The sequence below is a fragment of the Microtus oregoni genome, unplaced genomic scaffold, assembly GCF_018167655.1.
Source record: "Microtus oregoni isolate MIOR12 unplaced genomic scaffold, Mior012 000045F_ref0000178, whole genome shotgun sequence".
NCBI lineage: Eukaryota > Metazoa > Chordata > Mammalia > Rodentia > Cricetidae > Microtus > Microtus oregoni.
This window is the reverse complement of record NW_024543219.1, coordinates 1,713,648-1,722,250: the sequence shown is the minus strand read 5'-3', so window position 1 is coordinate 1,722,250 and position 8,603 is coordinate 1,713,648. Positions and strand designations below refer to the sequence as shown.

General features: G+C 46.2%; 1 pseudogene; it reads right to left on the bottom strand.

Annotated features, from left to right (window-relative positions):
• Window positions 1-3,848: 3,848 nt before the first annotated feature.
• Window positions 3,849-4,400, bottom strand: LOC121434871 (annotated as a pseudogene).
• Window positions 4,401-8,603: the final 4,203 nt, after the last annotated feature.

Sequence of the window (8,603 nt, the reverse complement as noted above, 5' to 3'; positions counted from 1 at the left end):
CCTGGTCCCAACCTTTCCATGTCTGGCTGTCTTTCCTTTTTATCCCCTCAGATCTGTCCCTGAACCCATGCTGAATAAGGCAAATTTCTTTTCCCCATGGTCTTTCATTGCAACTATCTCTCACTTACTGAAAAAAGTTAATACTTATTTATTTCTGAAACAAAGGGCGTTATGAATCTATTACAGATGCTGGCCAGAAAGCACAGACCACCAGGACAGGTTCCTGCAGTCCCCGGAGATAGGGGTGGGTAGAAGATGGAAACATGTCCACTTGAAGAGAATCAAGGACACTTTTCAATGAAGAAAATGTGGGAATACAGCAGTGTTTCCAAGGGCCCTTCACTGGCTGTAGAGAAGGGATGGAGCTGTAAGAAGCAGGGAGACTTTTGTGGTGGAGAGAGGACCACAAAGAAAAGTGCTTTGCTGCTTCCGAAGGGACTGAGCCTAAAGGGTCAAGATGGGACTCAAGGGTTTAATGTATCTTTGAGAATGTGACATAGCACTGTGTTCTTCCCTGGCCTGTGTTGGTCATTGTCTCCCCTCCCCCATCCCTGATGTGCGACTCCAGGTCCTTGAAGTTAAAGTTAAGAGGCCTCCTGGTTTTCCTCTCGCCATTCCCTCAGCTTCACATCTGTGGACATGGGAACCATAGGATCCTACGTACAGTATTTCTACTTTGTCTGTTAGCTGGGGGTCAGCTGCAGCCTGAAGTGTTAGGTGGAAAATTCCAGAAACAGTGCACATTTTCAGTTGCATACCCTTCTGAGTAAAATGATAAAATCTCACACTGTCCCTCTTTGTCCAGCTCAGAACCGGAATCATTTCCTGTCAGTTTCATGAGCCGCACTCTGCCATCATGGCTACATCAGCCACTCCATGCCCACCTTAGACCGCAGCCTGATTGTTAACGCTGTGTTACGTTCAAGTAAATTGTTCCTTTATTTAGTAATGGCCTTCAAGCCCAAGAGTAGTGATGCTGTCAGTTTCAATATGCTGTGTGTATTTATCATTAGTTATTGCCTCCCGTTGTACCTGATTTATTAACTAATCCAACATAGATATCCATGAGGGGTGTGAGCTCTCACCTGTGGAATGTGTAGATGATGTAAGAATCAGAGGTGGGACACTCGGCTGGTCAGTTGTGGGTGGGCTGCTTGCTTGGTATTGGAAGGAAAAGTTCCCACATATATGAGGGCACAGGGATACCTTTCTGTTGTGAGAGTATAGGAGAAACTTTCCTCCACATATCCTCAGCGTAGCAAAATATATAAATATAAAGCACGCATCCCCAATGTGTGTGGTCATTGCCACCCTCTAGTCGAGGACAATCAACCTACAGCTCCACACCCATCGTCAGCCACTTCTTCTTCCGTCCTTTCAGCATCTGATAACCGTTAGCCTGTTTTCTGTCTCTTTGGATTTGCCTTTTCTAGACATTTCCTGAAAGTCTTGGTTCTCAACCTTCCTAATGCAGCGACCCTTTAACACAGTTCCTCATGTTGGGGTGACCCCCAACCATAAAATCATTTCATTGCTACTTCATAACTGTAATTTGCTATTATTATGAATCATCATGTAAATATGTATTCCAATGGTCTTAGGAGACCCCTGTGAAAGGGTCATCTGACACCCAAAGGTGTCTCAACAGACAGATTGAGAGCCTCTGCTAGAAGCATATTCATATAATGTACGTTCTTTGCATCTGTCTGTTGTCTACACAGTGTTTTCAAGGTCCATCCATGTTGAGGCATGTACCTAGGTTTTACTCCTTTTGTAGGTAAAATCTTATTGTATTGTATGAATTTAGTCCATTTGGTCTATCCACTCTCCAGTTAGCAGATAGCCAGTAATTTCCACCTTTAGGCTATTGTGAACAGTGGTGTTTGAAAATTAATGTATAAGTTTATGTATGGACGTATGCTTTCAATGTTTTGAAATACACACACATACACACACACACATATTTGAATCAATGGGATGGTAAGGTCGCATGGCCATTCTGTATGTAATTTTTTTAGGAACTGTCAAACTGCTTTGTACAATGGCTAAGCCATATTTCGTTCTACTAGCAGAGTTTGCAGGTATCAATTTTACCATATTCTCATAAGCACTATTTTTTGTCATCATCATTATTTCTATCCTAGGAGTAATACTATATCTTGAGGTTCTGATTATGGCAACTAGTGACTAACGACAAAGAATATCCTTCCCTGTGATTGACCATTTATTGGTGAGGGAACTGTTCAAAGCTTTTGTAAGTTGGGTTGTTTTTATTTTCATTCTTGAGCTATGGAATATTTATGTTATAGACACTAGACCCACTATATATGATTTGCAAATCTTTGCTGAAAGGTGTGTGTGTGTGTGTGTGTGTGCCTGAAGTTGATGCTGGATGTCTTTCTTGATCACTTTCCACTTTATATATTGAGATAGGGTCTCTCATTGAACACATGGATTGCAAATTCTGTCCAGTCTTTCTCCTAAATTCTGGGATTGTGGTGTTGTGGAATATTCCTTTACAATGTGTGGAGATGTGTCACTGTGAATGGTTTAATAAAGAGCTCACAGGCGGGAAGAGGTTGGGTGAGACTCGGGACAGAGGTCTTAGGGAAGAAGAAATGCAGAGTTATCAGCCAGACAAAGAGGAAGCAGGACATCGAGGAGGAGAGGTAAAAGCCACAAGCCACGCTACAGCACAGAGACTAGTAGAAATGGGTTAGTTTAAGTTATAAGAGCAAGTAAGAAACAAGCCTAAGCTAAGGCTGAACTTCCATAATTAATAATATGTCTCCGTGTCATGATTTGGGGGCTGGCAGTCCTAAAAAGCTTGCTACATTGTGGGTAGCCAGTAGACCTGCTGGAGTTATAGTCTACAGCAACAGTGGGTTTGAAGGAGATAAACTCCGGTCCTTCATGTTTCCATGACAACTTCTTTGCCCACTGAGACATCTTCCCAGCCCTGTTGCAATCATTTTTTATAAACTTGCCCAGTTTGCCTTCATGTATACAAAATTTCTGGATGACTTCTAACTCCACATTTCTAAAAAGAAAATTTAAAACAGTAAACATCCTAACAGGAGTTGTATACAAAGATGGAGCAAGAGGTAGAGTTAAAGTAACCAACAGCAAAAAAAGAAATAAAAAAAATAACATAACTATTTAGATTTGAGCGTGTATTGGGTAACAAATACTGGAGCTTCAAAGAACATTTAGCATAACAAATGTAAAATTTAGGGGCTGGAGAGATGGCTCAGTGGTTAAGAGCTTTGCCTGCTCTTCCAAAGGTCCTGAGTTCAATTCCCAGCAACCACATGTGTTCACAACCATCTGTAATGAGATTTAGTGCCCCCTTCTGGCCTGCAGGGATATATGCAGGCAGAACACTGAATACATAATATATAAATCTTCAAAAAAAAAAAAAAAAGAAATGTGAAATTTACAATACTGCTCCTACTCATGAAAAAAGTAGGAAGAAACATGAATGAACATTACATCATTCTGCTTTAAGAGACTGCTGCGTGTGTGGAAGGCGAGAGATTTCCGGTCTTGCTAAAACCCACAGAAAATCAGGTGGAGCTGAAGCTTTTACGACTACCAGCCAGCCGAAATACGATGGCCTCCATATGATTCACATCAACTCCAGATAGCAGTTAGGACTAGTCAGAATTAATTAATTAGTCTTGTAGTGCTGGCAATCCACCCAGGGCTTGCATTTGCTAGGCAAGTGCTCTCCCGCTTGCTACAGCCCACTCTCATTTCTGGAGACAGACGATCTTCAACAGGTGCTAGTGAGATGTCAGGAGTTTCTTTTCTTTTTTGTCAAGTGTCGATTCTGTTTTATTAGTCAACTAGACAGTCTTCCAGTCCAGGAAAGTGTTAATTTTATCCTCTTCCTCCTTATCACCTACTCCAGCACCACCAGGGCCCTTCTTTGCGTTCCTCCTCTTCACACAGCCTGAGCCGCCACCTTAAGGAGAGCGGAGGGAGAAGTCAAAGTGCTTCCAGGCAGACAGCGAAGGATGGGTTTTCACCGGTCACGGTGCTTGCGGACCCTGACATGATGCTGGCAGGTGAACACAAGGGCATGGCGTGGTGAATAGATTTGGCCAGGTCCAAATCTAAGCTGGGTCTGCAGCCACCTGTCCAAGAATTCCTCAATCTTCAGGCCCAAGGTGCAATCCAGCTTTATCCAGCACTCCAGTGAGAACAAGTGGCCTCGGGCCTTATAAAAAAAGACGCATGATCTTGACCAGGCTAAATCTGACCCTCCACGTCTCACCTTTGTTCGGGAGCCCAGAGTCTCTGAGCAGCAACAATTCCTGGTTGAGACATAATTTTTCGACAGATTTCCACGGGGTCACATAGGTCTTGTGACAAACCCTACTTTGGACAACCAGCATATTGACTTCCCTAAGACTGCTGTGCCAACAAACTTTACCCACGTGACAAAGACCAGAAGTTTCTTTTAAAAATTATTTTGTTCACATAAATGTGTTTGTATATGCACCTATGGGAAGGAGAAATAGCCCAAGAGTGTTTTATAGAATTCAGGTTTTAAAAGAGAAGGATCAGACTTTTGCATGTTTTAAATATGTCTTGGTCAGACTGTCTAGATTTTGGTTTTGGTTATAATAACCCCAAGCACTGGGTTAGAAACAAAGAGAAGCAAATAAGAGGTGCACAACTATTTATTGCTGCTATTCATACGCTACAGGAGCTAGTTTGGGTATCTTAGGAGAAAATAATAGAGAAAGTCAGCTGGCTTGTGAAGGAGAGTGAAGGAATTTCTTTAGGTCTCCCCCAGAAAGAGCAAGGCCATCTTAAGCCCTCTTTGCAGCACCCACAATAGAAAAGTAATTGATAAACTATTTCATAAAATTTCAACACAGCGTATTAGGTAGACAGTAAAAATAAAAACAAGCCAGGAGATGAGATAGAATGAGTGGGACCTTTGAACACTGGAGACAATTATTACATCGAGTCACAACGACACAAGTCTTTCCTTAATTTAAAGGAGAAGTGACTCAATAGCAGACATCTGCTTAGAATGGACAAGACTTTGGGCCCAACCCCCAGCCCTGGGTTAGAAATGAAGAGAAACAACTAAAGAGATATATAACTATTTAAAAGAGAAAATGAATCCCCTCAAAGCACCATACTTCCAAATTTACCTATTATAGTCTAATAGTTGACTATTTGGGGAAAAAAAAAAACCCCAACAGCATTGTACTTAAACCACGGTAAAACCAAACCATCTGACCAACTCAATGTGAAATGCTGAGGAATTTTTTTCATGAATTCTGGCAAGCCGTGGGTTTTAGAGACCCAGACAAATGGGACAGGAAAGGGGGGTGTAGAGCATTAAGTACAAATATCTTGTATCAAACAACAATCAAGGAAAAGACTTCAGGTGCTCACGCACTTACAGGAGATTGGAGTTTTCCGGCACTCTCAGGTGGACAGATCACAACTGCCTGTAATTTTGGATCCAGAGGATCTAACGCCCTCTTCTGGCTCCTGAACTCACGTGTGTACATACCCACTCATAGACAAACATTTATACACATAATTATAAAAATAAAATAAATTTAGAACAGTATTTAACCCTCAACTTATACTGATATGGGACATGGTAACTATGGTGACCAGCAGGTTGGTAAATGGTCTTTGGAGTCAAGCAAGAAAATCGATACTTTCTGTCAGTGCGGGCTGGGAAAATTTATCCTCACCTATAAAATGAGCAAAGCAATGTCTTCCTTCTAGGATGGCTGTGAGGCTTAAATGAGACCTCAGATGTGAAACTCTTGACAAGGTGCCTGGAATATAGCCAGGTCCCAGCAGATGGAAGCTGACAATACTGACCAAGAGAGTGACTCCCTCTGCCGAACCTTGGTTTGTCCCGGCCTCAACTTAAATACCAGTCCTCCGATGTTTCTCTTGGCCTTTCCTCTCAACTCTGTGCTGTAAAGGGCAGGGAGATGGATCAGTCGGTAAAGCGTGTGCTATACAAGCCTGAGGACCTGAGTTTGAATCCCCAGCACCTACAGAAAAAGGTAAGTGTGGTGGCATTGGCCTGTAACCCTACCACAGGAGTGTATGTGGGGAGGTGTCTGTGTGTGTGTGTATGTGCATGCGCACACGTGCATTCGTGTGTGTGCATGCATTGGGGCAGGAGCTGGGGCGCAGGGGCGCAGACAGGCAAATCTCTGGAGTTTATAAGCCAAAATCAGTCTAGCTCAGTTGGTGAGCTCCAGGTTCAGTAAGATACCCTGTCTCATAATGGGTAGTAATTGAGAAGGAGGCCTAACATCAATCTCTGGCCACCACGCCCATGCTCAGGTATGTGCACATACGTGTGCATACCCACCTCTCACACAGAGATTGGCCCTCTACATGGCTGCTCGTAAGTCCCATCATACTGTATTGTTTTTACTTGTTTGATTATGTTTCAGTCCAAATTCTCTCTCATCTCAGAGACTTTAGGGTCTGCCTGAGTTTATGGTCAGACCAACCTGATTGTGCCCAATGTCATCTGGTCACTGACGCTAAGCAGATTTGGGCCTGGTTAGTATGTGGGTGGGAGACCACCCTGCTCGAGGGAAATGACCAAGGTGTCTGGCTTCAAGGACGCTACACAGAATGTGTTTATGAAATGAATGGCTCCTCCATGTTGGAGTTGTGTTCATTTCTGAGCTTATAGAAGGTTGGTATTTGGTTCATTTAAAATGCGTGGTTTCAGGACTGGGATGAGCTCAGTGGTAGGACATTTGCTTATCGGGTGCAAGCCCTGGGGTGGTACTTGGAGGCAGCTTAAATAAGAATAAAGCGTTTTGTGGGAATAGCAGGCATGCAGTCCAGTTTTCTCTGCAAACGTTTTGGGGTGGTAACCGGAAGGCTAACTCTCACTGTCTGAGGTGAGGAGGTTGTATTAAGAGCCCTATAATGGTTTAACCCCAAATGTCTTTGCTATGGATAAAATTGCTTTGTATTCTGTAGCTGTCGACCTGAACAGGGCATGGATGTTGGTCGCAGATAGTGTTTCATAAAATACACGACGAAATAGAGTCTAGCAACACGCGAGGGCTTCTCCTTCAGGGGCTGGGTCCAGAATATCCACGGACTGACTCCAGGCTGAGAAAGGCGCAGTTGGTCCTGTAAAAATACTCATGGCTACTTCAATAGCATCAGCACCTGTTCCTTTCTGCAAGGGCGGAGCTGTTCGTTCCTTCTTAGAGTCTCTTGTGTCTGGATCCTTGCCTTCCTGGCTGCAGCTGTCTAAGCCTCCGAGGTCACATGTTTCACGGAGGCACCTTTCTGCCGGACTTCGACAAGCACCACACCCAACTAAGGGGGAGGCAAATAAAGTGACATACATCATTTAGACTGACCAAACCATTGGTGTCCCTGCTGACCTCGTCACTGTCCCGTGCAGTGGCACCAGGAGGCCTCGCACGCAGCTTAGATCGTATTCGTGTTTTTCGTGAGCCTGGAGGCTGGAAGCTGAGCAAGACAAGTCTATCCGAGTGACGACCGTGTCGTCTGTAACATGGAAAGTAATTAGTATTTATCCTTTGGAGGGTTGTCAGAGTAACTCGAAATGTTGGATGTTGGAGATTCGCACCAAACTTTTGCTTCTGCTCTCTTTGCTTTAACTGTGCTCCCAAGGCGTGGCCGGCTTAAAAAGCGTTTTCCACACGTCTGGTCTGTTCAGTTCACTCGCAGCGCTGCCTGGCCACCGCCACACCTTTGGTGTAAGAAAGTGAAGGGCTACGGGTGTCCCCTGGCGTCCCGAGGCCGAGGGAAGCCCTCGCAGCACGCATGCGCACAGGGGAGCCGCCAGCCCCTCTTAATAGGGGAGCGCAGCGCGCAGCCCGGCAGTCGGAGCTGGTTTGTAGCCGTGCAGGGCTAACGTGGGGCGGCCGCGCGCTTCTCAGCTCCCGTAGCCCGAGGGACTGAAACTTCTGTGGGCGGCTCCCACGGGAGCGCACTGTCCCGGGCGCAACAGCGACAGGGAGAAGGAGACGGGACGCGAGCTGCAGCAGAAGCCAGGGCGGGCAGCCCGCTGGCCCCGCGCCCAGCAGCAGCCGCGGCCGCCGCCAGCCGGGCGGGCTCCGGGACTGCAGGGGAGGTGCGGACACTCGCAGCGTCCCGAGCGGTGGCCGAAGCCATGAGGAGGATCGAGCCTGGGGCTGAGGAGCTAGAGGGCGACCGGCCGTTGCACTTGCTGCCCGGAGCTCTGCGCACACTGCCCGCTTCTTTGGCGGCTTCTAGCTCTGGAGGTAAATAGAGGAGAGACGCACCCCAACCGCGCGGGACCCCGACACTGAAACGCTCCAGCGATAGCCTGGCTCCTGATCCGCAGCGCGGCGTCCCCTCGGGGATGCACAGGGAAGGTCGGATCGCACGCCAAGCCTCCAGGAACGTTCCTTCTGTGATGCCCTCTGAAGGCCGAGTCTAGCCGGGACAGGCTCACTAGCAAGGAGGGATGACTTAGACCCTGGCTCTGCAGCCTGGGTGTCGCGGCAGAGGGGAGTGGCCCGCACAGAAGGTCCCTGGCGTCGCCGAGCCACAACTTCTTGGGGAGATCTACATCCTCCAGAGAC